We start from the raw sequence: 21,468 nt of genomic DNA, 5'->3' as shown, positions 1-21,468 counted from the left end.
TTGGCTAGGACCCCTACCAATTCATAGTGCTTCCCATGTGCTCAATTATGGCTTCTTGGCTTCAAGTTGTCAAATTGACCTCCTACCATTGTGAGATGATGTAGAGGTGTGGAGGTGTCTTCTTTTGTGTTTTAAATGCATTTAGGGTCCATTTGAGGTTTTCAACCATTATCTTTCCTATCGATTTCAATATTTTGCCTAGAAAAGGGCTACAAGGAATTAGCCCAATTAGGCCTCCTAAACCGGTTTTTTAGGGCTTGAGTGAAAATGGTCCAAAAGACCCCCTAGAAAGTTTGGTTTTCCTTCAATTGTTAATCTAACCTAAAGAGATTTTTTTGGTTTTGGCTTCTTATTCCACCGTACAATATGCTAACCCCAAAATGAGGGTTTTGAAGGGTTTTTAGACCTTCTAGCCGACAGTGAATGGTCAAGTTGGGTTTTGAGAATTAAATGAACTTGTCAAGGCTTCTCCTTGCATTGGAAACTCTGTCCCAACTCCATGGACCCCTCCAAAATCTTAGATAGTGATTTGGTATTCACCCCTGCACTTTACACCATATTTTCACCTTATTTCCTCTAGTCGGGTTGCTCCTGGACTTGCCTAGAATAAGGTGAAAGTCATATTGAAACTCTTCTCTAGCATCTACCCCTACATATGTAAACTATACAGGTGTTTTCCCTTCATTTCCCAACAAGCCATGATGGTAGCACATGTGGAGTTCATGGGACAACCATTTTTACATGAAGCTGTTATATACAAGCCAAATTTGGTTGTTTGCAAACTAAAGCAAGAAAACACTAATGAAAACTACCTACAAAGATTTAAATTGAATCAAAAATACTATAACACACTAGAGAAACTCAATACATTTCGAGATCAATGGATTCAATCCATTTTCAATTACAAAATGAGTAAAATCAAGCCAAAATGTTGCCAACTAGTCTGAAAATGAGTAGTTTCAGATTGTTGAACTTACATAACACATTCTCCAACCTTGGTAACCATGAAAGAGAGGGTACTTATATATTTTCCCATGTGTGGAGTCATCCTAGGGCATTGGACAATCCCTAACTCCATCGCTAACCAATTCAGGACAAAAGTTGTCATGACAACTTTTTGCAACTTTGCACTTTTGCACTTTTTGGTCTTTCCAACCTATGAGACTTATTCTAAGTCATCACACCTGAATTTTAAAACATGCCTAAGACTAATTTAACCCTCCCTAATGCCTATACCAAGTTTTTACATTTTTGACCATCAAGAAGGTCATTTACCTACTCAAATCCACTATTTACACAAAAATGCAAACCTAAGAAGAATGAACTCAACCTAGGCCTACATTGACTCAAAACACTAACTCTTGGACCCTCCTGGAGTCCTTATTCACTGCTGACTTGGCTAGGTTCAGTACAAGCCAAACTTGAAAAAACTAGATAGTCTAAGTCCTAGGGTGCTCCTGCACCAAAAAGCCTTTGAGCTCAATGGTCTTTTCTTCAAATTGATATGTCGATGAAGATTCCTTTTTCTCAAAATGTGAAGGATGGTCATATGATTTGATATCTGGTTTTCACTTTTTTTTTTAATTTTTTTGTCAAATGTTGGTTTTGAAAAATTTATTTTGGATGAATATTTTTTTTTGAATTGGTTTTGACTTTCTTTGACAAGAAAACAGAGCAAGCACACAAACACAATAATGTTGCCTCAATAGGCACAAATAAGTGTGGGTCTAAATCAAACCAATCTTCGAAATTTTTTACCCCTTTTCAAATGTTTTTGTGTATGTTTTTCTAAAATCTTGAAGTTGGCTCAATTTATCACTGGTCTAACACAAAACAAAGATATTTCAAACACAATTTATCCCTAAGGTCAAATGGCCAGTTGCAATAATTTCAGCCCACATCTTGATATTTTATTTTAACTTTGGTACTACATTCCTTATGAATCCCGCCGTAGCAAGTAAGGATGTGATATACTAAGTCTTGCATGAGAATAACATATAGATGATCCCTATGATGGGGGAGTCACCACTTTTATGAAGCTACAAGTAGCCTTTCAAAAAGCCTTGTTTCTACTCAAGGAAATATGTATGGTGAGTATCTTGGGACAAAAACCATCCATGCTCTTGCACTGAACTTCTCACAAATATTCTCAATCAATAGAATGGGTGGGTTTCTATATAAAAAGGTGTCTAGTAATGTTTGATGTTTTTGGACATAAGTTCATTCTGTAGTAACTCACTTAAGAGCCTTGTAACTTGTGGTGGGGCCCATATGTCCTTTCGGTAAGTTACACTGTAGGAACAACTATACCCAAGGCTACAACTTTCGCTCACACCTGATTTCTATAGTAGCTCAAAGGATTTTGATGAATACTACGAGGGGGGGTGAATTAGTATGCCAAAAATCTTTGCACTAAAACACTTACATAGTCTAGAGATAAACCGGTAAAGCAGTTTGACAATCAAACCGGTTATCACACATACAAACCAAAATGTGAATAAACCATTCACCCACAAAAGCAATACAACCATAACACAAGATATTTGACATGGAAACCCAACTGGGAAAAACCACGGTGAGATGGAACTCACAAGTCACTATCTATAGAATAGAAACCAGACCGGTTAAGGTCAGACTGGTTAAGGTCTTACAATGTTCTTCACCAGAATAGATCCTGTTAAGAATCTCAATCTCTGTTAGGAGATAAGTCCGATTAAAGACTACCTTGCTAGAGGATTTTAGATTCACATGTGTGAACCACCTTGTTAGAGGATTTTACAAAGGCTTTGAGGCCTACCCGGTTAAGGGCTACAAACTTGTCAAAGATGTGAGTAATCAACAAGTGTTTGATCTATCTACTAGCACAAATTGCTTGGTTAGATCCAGTATACTCATAGCTAATGTATTCCAGCATTACTTCAGTCTTCTCTATCTCACTCTAAGTTACAACTTGATCTCCTCTCATAAGATCACTCTACTCTTTCACCTTAAACCCTAGCTCAACATAAACCCTATTCACAGCTCTTTCAACAACTTTTAAAACCCTAGACATGATGTCCTTTTAAAGGAATCTGATTTCATGTCGGTCCAATAGGATTACATTACAATTTCCTAGGTTCAGTGAATCTAGACATACTCAGTAACATGACACAAGAATCACCGTCAATGTGTCGGCACTGTCAAACAATTGGTGGATTGGTAACTCATCACAAAATGTCAGTTGGTAACTCATCACAAAATGTTACCAGTTCATACAAAATGCCGGTTGCCGGTTTGACAAAAATTAAGACTGGTAAGAATGTGTTGTGCTGCTTTGCTTCCTTGTACCACTTGTGATCTGCGAACTGCTTGGGGTCGACATGCCGCTTTAGATCGGGAAAACACATTCTACAAAATCACTACTAGTCTAAAGACTAGAGTACAACATACCGGTTGGAACAAATACCGGTTGAGCATGAGCTCATACATATAAAGGGGATCTCAATACAAGTGTGTGTCCATCAATGACAATCACAACATAAACATCAAAAATGCCAACAGATTTAACGCGTGAGGTCATTCCCAAGAGTGATGTGTCTCTTGGTAGACCTCTCTTAAAAAGATAAAATTTTGAGTGTTACTAACACTTTTCTCTTGCACCTAGGACCACGACAGCCAAGGGAGAGGATAGTGTGTGTTCGAAGTAGGACCACTCGACAAACTTTGCACAAATGTGCCAATCACCAAAAACACTTGTTCTTTTTAACCAAGTTTATAGCAATGTGATCTAACTATTTGGAGATGTTGCTCCAACAAAAATGGTGTTCTTTCTAACTTTCAAGGCAAAAATGTTTTGTAATCTAAGAACTTGAAATCCTGGTCAATTGAATTGAGAACACGTTTTGCTTGAAGTAAATCGATTGAACTTGAAGGGATAAATGGCTTGTTCTTTTTAATCTTGCCCAAAACGAAGTGTTGATTGTAAATTTTAGTTTGATGCAAGAAATAAAAATTGTCTTGTTGATTTTAAGCACCAAATTCAAATTTGTCCCTACTTGCAAAAATAAATTTTGTTGGGTTTGGAGTTTGTGGTTCTTTTTAACTAGACAAGTGAGATTCTTTTTGCAAGCCCAAACAAAATATTTGATTTATTTTATACCCAAAAAGAAGTGAAGTTGATTTTAACCAAGAAAAGAAAGTGAATTCATTTTATCCTAACTTTAAAGACAAAGTTAGCAACATAATTTACTTCCTAAGATTAAATTTTGGAAATCCTACAAAAATGGGGTTAGTCCAAACCTACACAAAAGATAATTAGTTAGTAAAATCAGAATGTTTGGTGGGATCTACAAGCCTAATATTTTTGGTTTTTTGGTTACAAGATTTTTTTTTTAAACTCTCTATTACAATAGCGCTACTCTGTGTGGAAACAGAAGCACTAAATAACAAACCAAAGCGCTAAAAGAAGTGCAAACGTTCTATAAAAGAGATAAAAGCATTAAAATAGCCCTGTCAAACATAATTAATTCTGTCAAATAGCGAACTAAAACTAGACACGATAGCACTATTTAATGGTCAATAGCGCTATAAGAAGGACAATAGCGCCAATTGGGAGACAATAGCGCTATTATTAGGAACAATAGCGCTAAAGTACCAACTTTTGAAGGCACTAGAGCATGAACAATGGCGCTAAAGCGTGACTTGTGTGTCAATTAAAACATGAAAAAAAGTTAGTAGTTTTCAAAAAGAAGATCAGAAGGTTGTGTGTTCAATTCACGTCGAGTTCACCAAATAATGCTCTACAAAAAGGATGGTTAGGATGTTGTCAAGGCAAACACAAAGAAACAAGCAACAAATCAAGTGTTAGTGTTAGAAATCACAAATCAAACACTATCCTAAACAAGCATATCAAGAGAGCCACAAGACATAAAATAGAAAGCTTGATAAATCTAAGAAATGCAATAAGGCATCTCAAAATTCCCTCCACCATACTTGTAGCTTATCCTCCTTTGTTCCTCTCCTCTCCAATTTCCCAAATTAGTGTAGCTCTCAGTAGCTTTTTGCACTATTCTGGATGTCTTTGGAGGTTCAAGATTGTAGAATGGATGATTATGAGAATGCAAATGTGAACAAACTAAAATGAGATATTATTTAATTATCTAATATTAATTGTAGCCCCAAAAGACAAATGTGTATGATTATGCTAAATGCTCTCTAAATTTCACTATAAATTAGATGCATACAAGATTTCAAGATCTGAATTATGAAGAAATGAGCTCTATTTATAGGTAAAATGGAGTAATGAATGGTTGAGATTGAGTAATCTCAACAAGGGTCAGGATTGATGGGTTTATGATTCAAGTGAGGGCTTTCAATCCAATCCCAAGATGACAAATGTCAACAAGAGATGGGTTGAGAGGAGAGAGAATAAGCATTAAATTCTTGACTTGACTGGAGGGTTAACTTGGGAGGTAAAGTTAATGTTGAGTTGAAAGAATAAAGCCATTCTCCAATAAATAATGCCTTTATCCAATGGATAAAATCTTGTGCAAGAGTTAGTGAGGATAACCATGGTCAAAGCAATAAATGCTTGAAGAGACCCATGAGTCAAATGGAGGTTGGGTTAGAGGGAAAGTCTCTAACCATGGGGGCAAGTTGAGTTAACCATAAATGGTTATGTAAGAGCCATTGATGGTCATGTAAGAGCCATTAGTGGGTTGGAAGACTTTAGGGGTTAGCTTGTTGAACACATAAAGCATTAAATGCTTTTCAAAGACTTTGAGGGCTTTGAGAAGTGACTTCAAGTTGCTTAGGAATGTGACAATAATTAGGGGATGGATTAGGTTAATTAGGAATGATTAGAAAGTGGTTAGAAGGGTCTAGAAGGGGATTTAGGATTGCAAGTGGGTTTGGTGGGTAAGGGAAAATAGAATTTAAATTAAAATAAAATTAATTTATTTCAATTGTGGTTGCAATTTGTATTTGTAGGAGAATACAAGTGGGAGGGAGATTTAATGATTTTAAATAAATGTTTTAATTATTTATTTAAAAGAGGAAAGGGGATTAAATTAAATAAATAAGATTTATTCATTTAATTGATTGTGAATTTGGTTTAATGAATTAATAAAAATAAATTGAATAATTTATTTAATTAATAGGAGAATGATTGAAGATGAATTAATTAAATATTAATTTAATTAACTGTTGGCTAGTGGATTTATTAATCAAATAAATAGTAAATATTCATTTAATTAAGTGGACATATTTATTTGACTACATCTCCCATTTGGGTTTCCATGTGATAAATCTTGGTAGTCATGTGTGTTTCATTTTTGTGTGCATATTTCTTATCAATGTTGCTTATACTTATAAGTCTTAAGTTTGAATATAAGTTTTGATTAAGGTCAAATTTGTAAAAAAAATGGTACAATGCTGATTCACCCCTCCCCTCTCAGCATTGGTTGGGACCAATACTTTCAAATATTGATAGCACTTGAATTGTCACAATATATAACAGTAGGCTCATCATAAATTAATTTGATATCCTTCAAAATCTACATCATCTAGACTACCTAAGTAAAATTACTAGCAACAATAATGTATTCAACTTCAATAGTAGATAAAGATACAACATCTTGTTTCTTACTAGACCATGAAATTAATTTCTTTCTCAAACAGAATGCTCCACCGGTAGTGCTCTTTCAGTCATCAACATCACCTACCAAATCAGCATCAGTGTAAGCACGCAACATGAAATCATCATTCTTCGGATACCATAGGACATAGTCAATAGTCCCCTTCTAGTATCTGAAAATCCTCTACATAGCAGTGACATGAGTTTCTTTAGGATTTGCTTGAAATATATCACAAAGGAAAACAACATGCATAATGTCTGGTCTAGTTTGAGTTAAGTACGACAATCCACCAACCATAGATCTATACAAAGTCTGATTAACTTTATGAGATTCATCATTTTTAGACAATTTACATCTAGTCACCATAGGAGTTCCAACGGGTTTAGAATCATCTAATCCAAACTTCTTCAATAGTTCTTTCACATACTTAGATTGAGAAATGAAAATAACTTTACCGGTTTGAGTAATTTGTAGTCCTAAAAAGAATTCTATCTCACCTATCATAGACATCCCAAATTCCTTTTGCTCATCATCAACAAACTTCATACACAAATAACCATCACAGCCAAAAATGATATCATCAACAAAGACTTCAACAATCAAAATGTTATCTTTCTCAACTTTGAAATATAAATTACTATCAACAGTACCTTTACAGAAACAAATACTTATCCAATCTAGTATACCAGGCTCTAGGGGCTTGCTTGAGTCCATACAGAGATTTCTTCAATTTGCATACCATATCTCCTTCATCAGATAGAGAAAATCCATCTAGTTTCTCAATGTAAACTTCCTCTTGCAAATCACCATTCAAAAATGTTGACTTGACTGTCATGCCCAATCTTTTGGGCACAAACGGGATAATTTTTTTTTTAAATCGCAACTTAAAACAATAAATTTGCTAACATGTAATGCACTAGCAAGTTTGTCTTAACTATGTGTGGGTTAACCCTAACCATTAACTCAAGTAAGTGATATTAATTTAAATCAAATGCGGAACACTAAAAGAACTATTTATTATCTCATCATTTTAAATCAATAAATTAATTTAGTCAATTAATTGACGTAGCTAAAATTTATCTCCAATAACCATTAATTGTATTTTTTTTTGGAACTAATTAAATTAGTCCTAGCTCTTAGTTTATAAATGTCTATATTTTATTTTAACAATAATTAGAAATAAGATTAAACTAAATCATCTAAAGGGTCAATTAAATTCATAATGAAAATATGTTCTATAAAGTTTAATCTCATCAAATACCTATATTTAGGTGGACCTATAATATTTCAACTTATTATAAAATTTCTAAAAGATTAGACTTCATAAGTATTTTAATCATCTTATATAAATTTACCCATATGTTTATTATAAACATATATAGATTAAAAACACTTAATGAAATATTTAATCTGAAACTTTCCCTATCCCTTTATATTTTAAAACTATATATATATGTTTCCACATTGTTATAAATTATCCATGCAAACCCTAACTAAATATATATATATATATATATATATATATATATATGCCCTACATTCTAAAAATCTCTTCTTTCTTTATACTACCCTAGCCCTACCCAGGCTAGGGTTTAATTCCTAACTTTTGGTAGGGCGGTGGTTCACGCAGGGCCAAACGAAATCAAGCAATGTGGAGGCGAGCAACAGATTGAAGAGGAGGCGGCGGTAGGTTCTCCCTGGCCGCCACTGTGTGTACACACAACGGCGGTGGTGGCTGGGTGCCACCCACGGCGGGCCGCGCGTGCCGCCCACTGTGTGCCCATACAATGGCGGGCCTTGGTGCCGCCCACTGTGTGTCTACACAGTGGGGTTCCCCCCCTCCCCCCAACCCCCCCGAAACCCTCTTTTTTTTTAAAAAGGTTTTATTTTATGGCATTTTTTTTAAAACAAAATATATATATATATATATATATATATATATATATATATATATATATATATATATATGTATTTATATATTTGTTATTTTCAAATATGTATTTTCTTTTGATATTCTAGGGCACGAAATTAATATGGGAATATGCATGTTTTTTTTTTTTTTTAAACTTTCTACAAATAAATAAAATGTTTAGATTTAGATCAATGTTTATATTTTTTATTTTTAAATACTTGTTGCTAAAATCATAGACAGACTATTTTCTTTAAATTTATTTTCTACAAATATTTAACTGACAGATTTAAATAAACTTATCCAACAACTATATAAATAGGTTATTATTTAAAATAGATAGGCCATTTAACTTTAGGTTTTAATTTCTGCAAATAAATAAAATGACAGTTTCCAATAAAATTACACAACAACTATAGAAATATGAAATTATTTAAATCAAATAGTCTATTTAACTCTAGATTTTATTTTCTGCAAATAAGCAAATGACAGAATTTAATAATTCTAAACATCAACTTTATTTATCTAGATTCATTTGAATTTAACCTTAGAGATATGCAATAAGGAAATAGACTAAACATTTATTTTTAGAATTAACATGCAAATAAATTTTCATTTTCAAAACTAACATGCATACTACAATATAATTTCAGTAACTATAGGGAACTTAATCCAAGATAAACATATTTCTTTTGCAACAAATAATACTTAACAAAAATAATGCATTTCTTTAGAGTACATTTAAAATACATTATAGCCATCAATACAAATGAAATCTCTCATTTCTATTAAATGAGGACCTTTAATTAAAATAAATACATTTTCTTTTCAAAGTATCTACAACATATAGTTTTCCATTCACACTACTACAACTTTTAAATATAAACTATTTTATTCCCGATTCTTTTTCTGCAACACATAAGTCCAACAACTTCTACTTGTCTGTCTCTTTTCTTTCAACAACCTGCAAATAAATCATAGGCTATGACCATGGAGTGCTCACCTCCTAGCCGAGGCTAACTAGTAGCCACCCCCGAGCTTGGAGAACCAAGCCCTAGATAGGTTACATACATGCAAACACAACAAGTAGGGGAAAACAATCACAAACATATTCCCAACCAAGGCTACACTACACCACACAATGTGATATCTTTTCAAGGGTGGCAGTGGACCAAGTACCCTAAGGAGACTGCAAGTATGGCAAAACACAAAGCCACCTCATGGAAAACAAGATATATCATAAGTATAATAACCTCGCATCCTTATGCCCCCCAAGGCATTCATGCCTTATTTCCCTCCTTATGACCCCCAACTGCATAAACAAGCAATGCAACAAGGGTCACATATTTATCCCTTGAGATCACTCTCATAATGAGAGCCTCTCACTCGAGGGCTGTCAAACTTCTACCACCCACAAGACCATCCTCTCTCCCAAGAGTAGGAGGACTTGGTTACTCCCAAAACACGGAATGCATACAAGAAAACAAAGACATAACGTGTAATACTTTTCACAAACTAAAATGCAAGAGAACAACTTTTTCCACACAAACAACCTTTCCAAAATAACATGCACATGAAAGAAAATAATACAAAGAGAAGTTTAACCAACCTTCAACTACCCAAAGGTATGCTAGATCTAGTTGAGGATGAGCAGCCCAATTCCACAATCCTTGTTTCTCTACACTTAGCCAAATTCCTATACCAAATATTTTCTTTTCAAAATTGCATTGTCTCTAAAAATGGAGAGTGGGTGATTACCCACAAAATCTCTCATTCTTGCCTTTAGAAGAAGACCTCAGTGAGAGTTCTTGCAGGTTTCTAAAATTGAAAAAGGAAAAGTCAAAAAAAGATCAAAAGGGATCTCTCATCAAAAAAGGAAAATTAACTAACCTAGATGATGCCTTCTAAATTCAATTTTCGCACATCTTAGAAAACTCACTTTTTGGGATGATTAAACAGTCACATGGGAGTTGTCACATGCCTAAAATTACTCCTAACCCTTAGGTATACCTTATGGGCTTTAGGAAACACCTTTAAATTACCCCTAGGAGTCCATTTAACCCTTATTAAACCCATCTGAAGTTAATTTTCGGGTCAAACCTAAGTTGACCACCCCAAAGATTCTCTACCCAAGGAAAATATAGAACCACATTAAATTATTTGAAAAAAGCTATGGTTAAAACAACTCCCTCCAAGAGACAATTCAAAAATCAAGACATAAATCAACACGTGTCAAGTGACACAATAAAAATACTTTTACAAAATTGCACATGAAATTTTGTCTCTTGTTAGATTTACACAATTTAATAAATTCAATTTAACACAAATGCCACATTCACTTTCACAAATAAAATACGATACAAATGGAACATTGTCTCTCCAAATAGACAAACCTTGGTTTTACGAACACACATAGGTCTAGGTTTGGTTCTCCATAATGTTTCCATGGTCACATGGATAATTTTCTTGCACATCTCAATTACACATTAGTAATTCCAAATAACCTCAGATAATATAAAACAAGTGAATAAGAATACACATCAAACACTCTACATACAATTGACAATAGCAAATCAATATCTCATATATCCCAATTTATCCACATAAGCCATTATCATAATCCTCATAATTTCATTCATTCATAAGATATGCATCATATTTCCAATAGCATAATAAAGTTTTGCAAATCTTGATATAGTTGACATACGTTAGATCAACATTATCCAATCAGTGGATCTTTTAAGATTTCAAATTCATAACACATCAAAATATACACCACAAGGTGAAATGATTCTATAACTTGGTTCAATTACTTTTTTCACCAATCTATCTGTCTAACATAGCCCATCCCATTGAATTATAGCATTTATTAATAGGGCCAAACATGGTCAACTAAGTTAATCAAAGCTTGGTTGGGCAGGGCCTTACATTGACATCCATTTGATATACCTTAAAGTTCTTATAAGAAGCATATGCAAGAAACAAGCTAACAACTTCAATTGTAGCTATAGGAGAAAATGTTTCTACATAGTCAATACCTTCCATCTGACAACATCCTTTACATACCAATCTTGCTTTGTTTCTGACAACTTCACTGACTTCATTCAGTTTATTTCAGAACACCCATTTAGTACCAATCACATTCTTGTCTTTAGGCCTCGGAAAAAGCTCCCAAGTGTTATTCTTTTCAATTTGATTCAAATCTTCTTCCATTGCTTTTAACCAATTTTCATCCTTACATGCTTTTGTAACATCCTTAGGCTCAATATTTGAAATCAAACACATCTCTTCAACAACAATCCTTCTAGTCATCACACCTTTATTCTTGTCACCAATAATCTGATTTTCTGAATGATTCAATCTAACATACCTCAGTGTCTTCTGATTGTTCTGATTTTTAGGTTCTTGCATTTCTTCACCGGCAGCAACAACATCCAAATTAATTGTCTCCACCAGATCAATATGCTTGAAGATCTCAGTCTGCACAAGATTAGGAACAACATCTTCATCATCAAGATCATATTCACATGCTTTGATTTGCTTTCCGAGACACTTATCCACCTTCACATTTGCACTTTCAACCATCTTCTTCAATCTCTTGTTGTAGAACCTCTAGGCCTTGCTCTTAGTAGAATATCCCAAGAAGATTCCATCATCACATCTTGCATCAAACTTTCCTATATCCTTATCTCTCTTGATATAACATTTACTTCCAAAATTTTTGAAATATCTAACTGTAGGAACATGACCAAACCATAGCTCATAAGGAGTCTCACCAGAATCACCTTTAATATGCACCCAGTTGAATGTTTAAACAACAGTGCTACCAAATTCTCTCCAAAATATCTGTGCAACATTTCCTTCAATCAACACATTCCTTACACCATCTAAGATAGTTCTATTTTTCTTTTCAACAACTCCATTCTACTAAGGGGTTCTAGGAGTAGATAATTGTCTTCTAATTCCATTCCTCTCACATAATGTATCAAACTCTCCTGATGTAAATTCTCCTCCTCTGTCAGATCCCAGGCATTTCATCTTCAATCCTGTCTCACTCTCCACTTTGGCTTTGAATATATTGAATTTCTCCAATGCTTTTGATTTCTCCCTTAGAAAGGTCACCCACATCATCCTTGAATAGTCATCAATTAACAACATGAAATATTTGTCACCTTGAATGCTTCTTACTCTAGTAGGACCACATAAGTCAATATGAACAAGATCTAGAAATCCATTAGATGAATATAGCTTACTCTTAAATAAAAAATTTGTTTGCTTTCCCATATGACATTCCTTACATACCAGATTAGCATGCTTCACAATCTTAGGCAAATCTCTAATGGCTTGAATAGAAATTATCCTTATCATGTAATCAAAGTTAATATGACACATTCTTCTATGCCATAACCAACTTTCATCAATCTGAGAAATCAAACAACTCTTTTCACCAACATTTAAGTGAAAGATATCACCTTTAGTTTTAGTACCTGATGCAATCTCTATACCAGAGGCATTTAGGATCTTACATTTACCATTATTGAATTGCAAATCATATCCCTTTTCAACCATCTATCCAACACTCAAAATATTATGCTTCAAACCTTCAACATACAAGACGTCATCAATATTATGCTTACCATTTGTTACCTTGTCATTCGTCCGTCATAACAAGAGTGATTCGCCTTGCAAAATTTTTAGTTTAGTCCTTTTCTCCCTCTTTTTCTGGAATCTTGTTAAAAGTTCATTGGTTCAATCCCTAATCCTCCTATAAATCATTTCTAAATCCTTAGCATTACGTTTCAATGGTTGGTTTGAACCTCACGAACCCCTCGAACCATTCTGAAAAGAGTTCATAGTGTTCATTTAGGTATGGCAGGTTCTAAGTTGTGTCTAAGACATTTTCAGGCTTACATTCATATCAAGTGTTTTGCAATAGCTCTATTTCACAGTCGTGGATGATGTTTCATATACTCTTTCTCCAGACTGTGAACCGTTTGAACCTAGTTCAAACAGTTCAGTGATGTTCAAAATGTTTGATGAAATTCAAAGGTTCAATGCTCAACCAAAATGGAAAGGAAAAGCAATCAATGAAGCATATGGGTGCAGTTTGTGTTTTGGAACCTCATAGGTTCAAGGTTCAAGGTTCAAGCTCTGCAGGTTCAAAGTTCAAGCAGTTCAACTGTTCCCCAGGTACAGATGGTTCGATAGGGTCAATTTCAAAAGTTGTCACAATAAGACAACTCAAATACTTCAGATGGATTTAAATCCCATATGAATTATCATTGTTAATCTCAACTATATCTATAATTATCAGAATCTATAGAAGGTTGATTCTAATTTCAAAGAAATCAGTGTGTTTAGAACAGAAGACGTGAAAATCACTGAGAACATTATTTTGACAAGTCTGATTTTATGGCAGTCATATAGACCCACACATAGTAGCACATATCTTTTTACTCAGACATTATTTTTAAACTCGCTCTGGTCATAATGCAGAAAACTAGGTTAAGACCAACATATCCAAAATTGAGAAAGATCCAACAGTGAAAACAAAAGTTACGGCCCCTACACCGAGACAGATTTTGATTGTCACAAATATTTTCAATCCGCCCAACATAAAGAATATTTTCATTTTGGGATAAAGTATTCAAGTGCCACCTGTCCAAATATTATTATAAACTTTAGAGAATTATATTTATAATGTTATAAATATGAGTAATGGGGAAAGTGAAAAGCATAAGTTAAAAGGTTTTTCAAGATTCAGTTATAAAACTGAATAAAGATCTCATGTAGCTATTTATTGCGAAAGGATTGAGAGAGGCAGGATTCTTCTTTTTTCTTTTCTTCCAACCCCCTGTGGGTGAGAGGGAGTAGATTTTTAGTTGTAAGGGAGGGTTGAAGCTTTTCTAAGCAATGTTTTGTACAGAAAATATCAATCTTTGAGTTGATTTTCAGACATGAATAGAATGCAGATGATATCTTCAATCTTTGTGTTGTTGATATTCTTCTCATGACTGTAGCTGGACTTTGAGCCTTTATAGTTGTTTATTAATGTCTTTTCTGCTATAATCAATTGTGTATGTGGATTTATTACAAGACTGTGTGCTTGAAAGTAAGCCATATTGGAGCAACAACATTCTCTGTTAGTTTTTAGTCCAAATGTTATCCATAAGTGCAGACAATTAAACTTTGATTTAATGGTCTTCATTTATATCTATTTTATAAATCTTTGGCATTCATTTTCATGGCTACGCATGAATGTTATTTTCCTTTATTGCTTTCTGGTTAAAAGCATATCAGCAATTTAATTCCTTGTAAATCTTCTAAGAGGGAGTTGTACCTCTCAATTCAGAGGAAGATTATCACTTCAATGATAATCTATCCAATTGTTAGTTCTTTTTGTCCTTCATTCTAGGCATTTTGAGTTTATTTGTATAGTTATTTTAGAAGGACAAATCTGTTCACTAACACCATTGAAAGATATAGAACCTCTACCACGAATCACACAAGCTTTGTCATCTCCAAATCTCACTATTCCACCATCATACCTTTTGATGTAATAGAGGGTGGAATTAATATTCTCTCACCATTTCCCTATCCTTCTCATAGGGTCTTCAGACTTAATAATCAACATTAAACTTCCTGACCTAGCATATGAAGATGCTAGGTTCAATTTTGAAGAGAGACATTCCCCTCTCCACCCCCTGCTGCGGTACTTGATCCTACCATTTAACTAACCCTAACATGACCCATTCCACCTGAAAATATCTACAGTATGGTGGAATGGTGGTCAATCATGTTAAGGAGTTTCAAACCACTTAAGTTCCTGGCTACGAACTCTTCCTATCATAGAAATGATAGTAATTACTAACTTCCTTACCACTCGAACTCCTGCAGATTCAAATGAACACTAAACTATCACATAATTAATAGACTACAATTCAAGACTATAACAGACTGTACAGGTCATGCAAAACCAAAGAAAATAAAAGAGGAGAAATAATTCTTAGAAGAAAAAAATGAATAGCTCATATTCATTCTCCCTTCAATCTTTCAACAACAATGTAACAATCAACAACCACCCTTCCTCATAGTTTTCGAGGCATAAAAAAACTTCAGCTTCTGGACACCAACAATCATACCATGACTGTTGGTGTTCCAGTTACAACCAATTGAGCATCATTTTATTATCATTGACACAAAACTGACCCTATAAGAAACATATTAGAAATAAATACAAAATGGTCGCCATGGACTTTTATTCAAACCAAAATAAATCAAAATCCCTAAAATTCCTAACCACACTTAGACCAAAAAAAATGCCAAGGCGGTGCTCCTGCACCACCTTTCTATACTTACAAATTTGCTTTTATCACCTATCATATGATGTGAACAACCACTATCAATCACCCATTCATCTTTCTCTTCAATATTAGCAGCTAAAGCTTTCTCCTCAACAATTTAGCTTGTAGGATTCACTGATACCAGATCATCTTCCTTGATACCAATAAATACAAACTCGTCTTCTAAATTCCCATTCTCTAATTTCTCATCTGTTACACCATCAACAACATAATAGCATTTCTTCTGATTTATGTACTTCTAGTAAGGCTTATAGGGCTTATCATACTTATCATGCTTCTCATATCTATCATTCTTATGAGATCTATCATGCCTTTCAAATTTATCATGCTTATCATATCTAGACATCCTCTTACGGCACCTAGAAGCAAAATATCCAATCTTATGACAAGAGAAACATTTCAAAGGTAACTTTCCATCATACTTACCAACTCCTTTAGGCAATCTCCGAGCAATAAGGGCTTCAATCTCATCCAATTCTCTTTCTTGCTCTTCTCTCTTTCAAATCTTGATACCCAACAAGAACTTTCTCCCAGATTATACTTTTGCTTCTTGGATACATAGGCTCTGAATGTAGTTTTAGATTTACCATGTGATTCTCCAAATTCGCTCAACTCAAATGCAGTAAGCTTTCCAACCAACATGTCTCTAGTCACTATAGTCACACTCTAGATCTCATCAATAGTAGTTACTATATGTTTGTAAGCAGGAGGCAATGGTCTCAACACCTTAGCAACAATCTCATGTTCTTCATGGGTTCCACCAGCACATCTGATATTCATGACAAGATCATTTACCTTAGCCATAAAGGTTGACATATTTTCATCTTCTACCATCTTCAATGCTTTATACTTCCCTTTCAAGCTCTGCAACTTAGCAACTTTAACTTGCACATCTCCTTCATACAAAGTCTCCAACTTCTTCCAAATTTCATGTGCAGTTTGCAACCCCATCACATTAGTTATCTCTGAATCAGTCAAGGCACTCAACAATGCTTCCTTAGCTCTTATGTTATGTTCAACATCCTTGATCTTAGTAGTAGTAATTGGTCCATTCTGAGGAACATTGTAGACATTCTTTGTAATCTTCCAATACTCATCTCCAAGACATTTCAAATCAAATTCCATCCAGTCTTTCCAAATAGTATAATTTCTTCCATCAAATCTAGGTCTCTCCTTCTTGAACACATAAGTTGCCATCCTGGATAACCTCAAGTGGTCAAGCTTCTTCCGGAGGATCTATGTTGGTATTATGAATGTGATGCATTGGTTTTGTCATTGATGTCAACACTTATCAACACTTATCCTTTTGGAGATCTTTGGTTATGTTGAACCGGCACATTATGTTCACCGACAAGTTCAGTGACTTATGCATAGTCACCGGTATATCACTCATCGGTAGGTTATATTGTTCACCAACACTGAAGATGACTTGTTATCATCTGGAGATCACTTGGTTATGTTGAAGACATGGTTTGGACACTTGGTTTTGGTATTTTGGTTATTGGTCTAAATAGGTTGACATATTTGTTGTTACCGGCAAATTGGTCTAGGTTATGGACTGGCATGCATTATCTATTCCAGATCAGCATGACACATTATGGAGATGATTTAATTAATTGGATATTGTTGTAATTGTATTGAGCCGACATGATGCATCACATCTTCACTTATTTGTAATTGATTTGATTGTAATATTCTTAGTTATCCGACCTATACATTTGGTCTTAGGTTTTGGTATATATGTAAGATCTCATTTGTGAGATGGAGATATAGCAGAATATTGTAAGGTTATGGTATTGTATCATGGTATGTGCAAATATTGAAGATTATATGAGAAGACCATAGAGAAGGCTCAAGGAAGGTTTGAAGGTGATTATCAGAGCTTAACTCGTACTGAATCCAACATTGAAGATGCTACTTTGAGCAGTACATTATCATTGGATTTAATCATCCAATTTTAGTCAGTGTGACTCCTATTTTATGATTGAGCAATGAGCTCTAGGTGGTTGGCCTTTCTGCATGTGCAGACCCCATTTGTATACACATATTATCTACAGTAGTATCATCCAATTGTGGGTAAGGTTTCCCACCGTGGTTTTTCCCCTTACAGGGTTTCCATGTACAAATATTTGTGTTATGTGTTGTGGATTTTATTTCTCTTTCTGTTATATGCATTGAGTTTCACTGGTATTAATATTAATTGCTAGTTTGTCTCCTGACATTAAGTTTTGTTTACCAGTATTAAGTATCAAGTTTGATTAATTTATATTTTAGTTGAAATTAATAGACAACTGATTCAACCCCCCCCTCTCAGTTGCCTCCGGGTCCTAATAATCTAGCTCTTATACCAATTGTTAGTAGCAACCAAGAAGGAAAACTGAGAGGGGGGTGAATCAGTTTGTACTGTATTTATCAAATCAAGCACAATCTTAGATCAAAACAACTAAAACAAGAATAAAGATAGACATAATAGCACCAACACACATGCCACCAAGATTTTAACATGGAAAACCCGGTTAAAGGAAAAACCACGGTGGGAACCTACCCACAATAAGATGATACTCTACAGTAGTATGTGTAAATATTACAATGGGGAATGCACATACATTCAGGCACACTGCCTAGATATCACTACTCAAAATAAGATGACCCAAAAGGCTACAACCTGTTGGGTCTCAAATCAACAGATTGGATAAGTTCTAAGGAAATGTCAACTCCTATGATCAAACCCTCCGATTGATTTGGCCAAGTTATAGAGCAAACCTGTTTAGATGTTAACTCTCTCACTTTAAGCTCTGTAGGACCTAGGCGGGTATACCTATTCACCGGCTGTTTCTAATAACCAGTGCTTTTTATAGCAGATTTGTTGTCTTAATCTGATATCTCCTAGTTTCAGAATGGCATAGGTTCCTGGAATGGAGATATAGCAGATGAGTTCAAGATTGTTGTTGTAGAAGCTATTCGATCTATGTTTCCTAATTACTTCTGTTGCTTTAAAATAACATATGATGAATATAGTGATAAGTGTAATCTGAAATTAACCAGTGCCTTCTTTGCTGTTTGGCTACAGAGTCATTATACTTTCTTTAGGACTTATCATGCGAGCCTGTGAGACAGTTTTTTAATCCACCCTTTTATGGACCTGTCGGTTATTATTTCTTTTGGGATCAATTGAATGCTTATATCATACATTGATTGAATGAATTTAACCCTACCTTTAAGGGACCAATCAATGAAGTACTGCGAGGAACAATTACAATTCGCAAGCAAAACTCTTGTTTCAACCTTATAACATGAAGCACAAATTTGATTTCAAGAATATGAATAACCTTATCACTTTAGATAATATCACAGACGATTTCCAGAACAAAGTGAAATAATCCACAACACATACGCAAAGAAAAATAACAGTTCATAGTATGTATTCCATCGAAGTTTGTGCAAAAAGACTTACAAGTTATCATACATTGCCATCTTCTTCATATGTATTTTCCATCCCTTTATTACAAAAACCATTCTCATATATATATGAGAACGAAAGTTATTTATGAAAAGACATGCCTTTTCAAAATGCTAATCGTTAGTTTGAATGTTCTTAACAAATTTAAGCAAAAAGAGATTAAGAATTCCTAAATGATGAATATAATCATCATCTTTGAAGGTTTTGATTTTAGCACTTTGTTTCTTCAAGTCTTCTCCTTGTGACAGGTGCTCGAATATCATCTGGTTGACGGTAGGGGCCATGTCTTTGCTTCAATCCATTTTTGATAAAGCCCAATCCTTGACACTGACAAGCTCATTCCGCAAATCCTCCAGAGATATTACATCTCCTTCTTTATAGACCGAGGGCATTCCAATAGGTCTCCCATCATCCAATTCCTTAAGATCTCTCCTTAGCGCATCTTCGAGTTTAACATGATTTTCCATGTGCGCAGTCCCTTCAGCCTTCTCCTCTGGCGTCATCGTATCAACACTGTTTAGTACTTCGTGCAATCATGCTTTTAATCTCTCATGCTCTCTTAATGCCTTTATAGTTCCAATGTACACCTTCCAATATTGTTCAATATGTGAAAGCATGGTGTTAAATCGGTGTCCAATGATATCATTAACCATTTTATCCATCTTTTGCTGGATACTATTTGCCTATTTGGTAGCCTTATCTGCTTGATACTTCCAGTACAGACCATCAGAAACATCATCCAAGCTACGTCCTATGGGATATGAGGTATATTCATTTATGGGAGTCCCTGTCTCAAGTTGCAATATTTTTGCTTGTAACTTTTGATTCTCCTCTTTAGATTTTTCATACAACCCCTTATAAGTGATTTTTTCCCTAACCAAGAATTCTGTCTGGTCCAAATTTAATCTGGCAACATCCAAGTTTAATTTAGTAGTGACCCTAGGGTTAGTCTTTCCAACCTGATGAACCATGAGATGTCCAAAGGTTTCTTCAATATCCACAATAATAGGCCTTTTTCCCTTTGGATATAACGCCCACTGCAGGAGAGCCTTTTTATCAGGATCATATCCGGAGCCTAAGAATAATTTGTCTATCTCCTGAGGCAACACCTGTTGATTCAAGTCTTGCTTTTTCAAGAATCCGTCAAACAAAACTGCTGAATTTATGTCCAAACCAGAAAAGATGATAATACCAGCCTCTTTGAATAATCTTCTCCCTTTCTCAGGGGTCATATCTTTCATGAGGGTATCAATTTCTTCCCCTAGTCTTTTCATCTGTTCCTCTTCTGGTCTTCCAGCCATGCTTCGTTTCACATGTGCCCCTTTATACTGGTATAAGAATGAAAGGAATTCCCTCGAAGAGGCGAATCCGTCGTCAGCAACAAAATCTTCATGCTCTGTCATCCTTATATCAACAACATCTTTAATGTTAATTTCACCAGTGTCCATATTCATCTCTGCTTCAAAACCAAGAGGATAATCTTCTCTAGGAGAATCAGCAGGGATACTACTAGCAGTTGATTTTGGTGACATGTGAGCCAATGGTTGACTATCCTTCTCAGTGTTGATAAAATGAAGGAATTGTGGGGGCACTCTATGCATGATTTCTACGTCATGTTGGAGTAGCCTTTTGGCTATTTCCAGAGGATCTTGGAGGTTTCCAAGTAAATCTCCATCCACCATCCCTCTTGCCCTTTTCCATTTGAAAGCCTCCCAAGTCATTTCACTTCTTTCTCTCAAAACCCTGGCTTCCTCTCTTTCAAGGTTCTTGATCAAATCATCTGGCATTTTAGCCACATGTATTCCAGCCTTTAGTTTTTGTGACGCCCTGGCAGCTCTTATATATCCCTCAGGATCAAAGTTCTCTCTAGGTTCACCCAGAGTCATGCCATAGTAATCTAATTTATTTTGAAGAAGATGATAACTTTTTGAACTTTTAACAATAAAATCAGAAAAAACCAATAAACCTGGAACAATGGACTATTTATCGAAATCCGTAAGATGTTTGGCACTGACAGTAGATAGTTGTCTCACAATCTCCAGGCTAGCCACCCTATTTGGTACTGTAATTGGAAGCATGTGTGGCTTTCCTTCATACCCAAATACCTTGATTTCTATATGG

This window comes from Cryptomeria japonica, chromosome 3 (genome assembly GCF_030272615.1).
Source record: "Cryptomeria japonica chromosome 3, Sugi_1.0, whole genome shotgun sequence".
NCBI classification, from domain to species: domain Eukaryota; kingdom Viridiplantae; phylum Streptophyta; class Pinopsida; order Cupressales; family Cupressaceae; genus Cryptomeria; species Cryptomeria japonica.
This window is presented reverse-complemented; position numbering follows the sequence as displayed.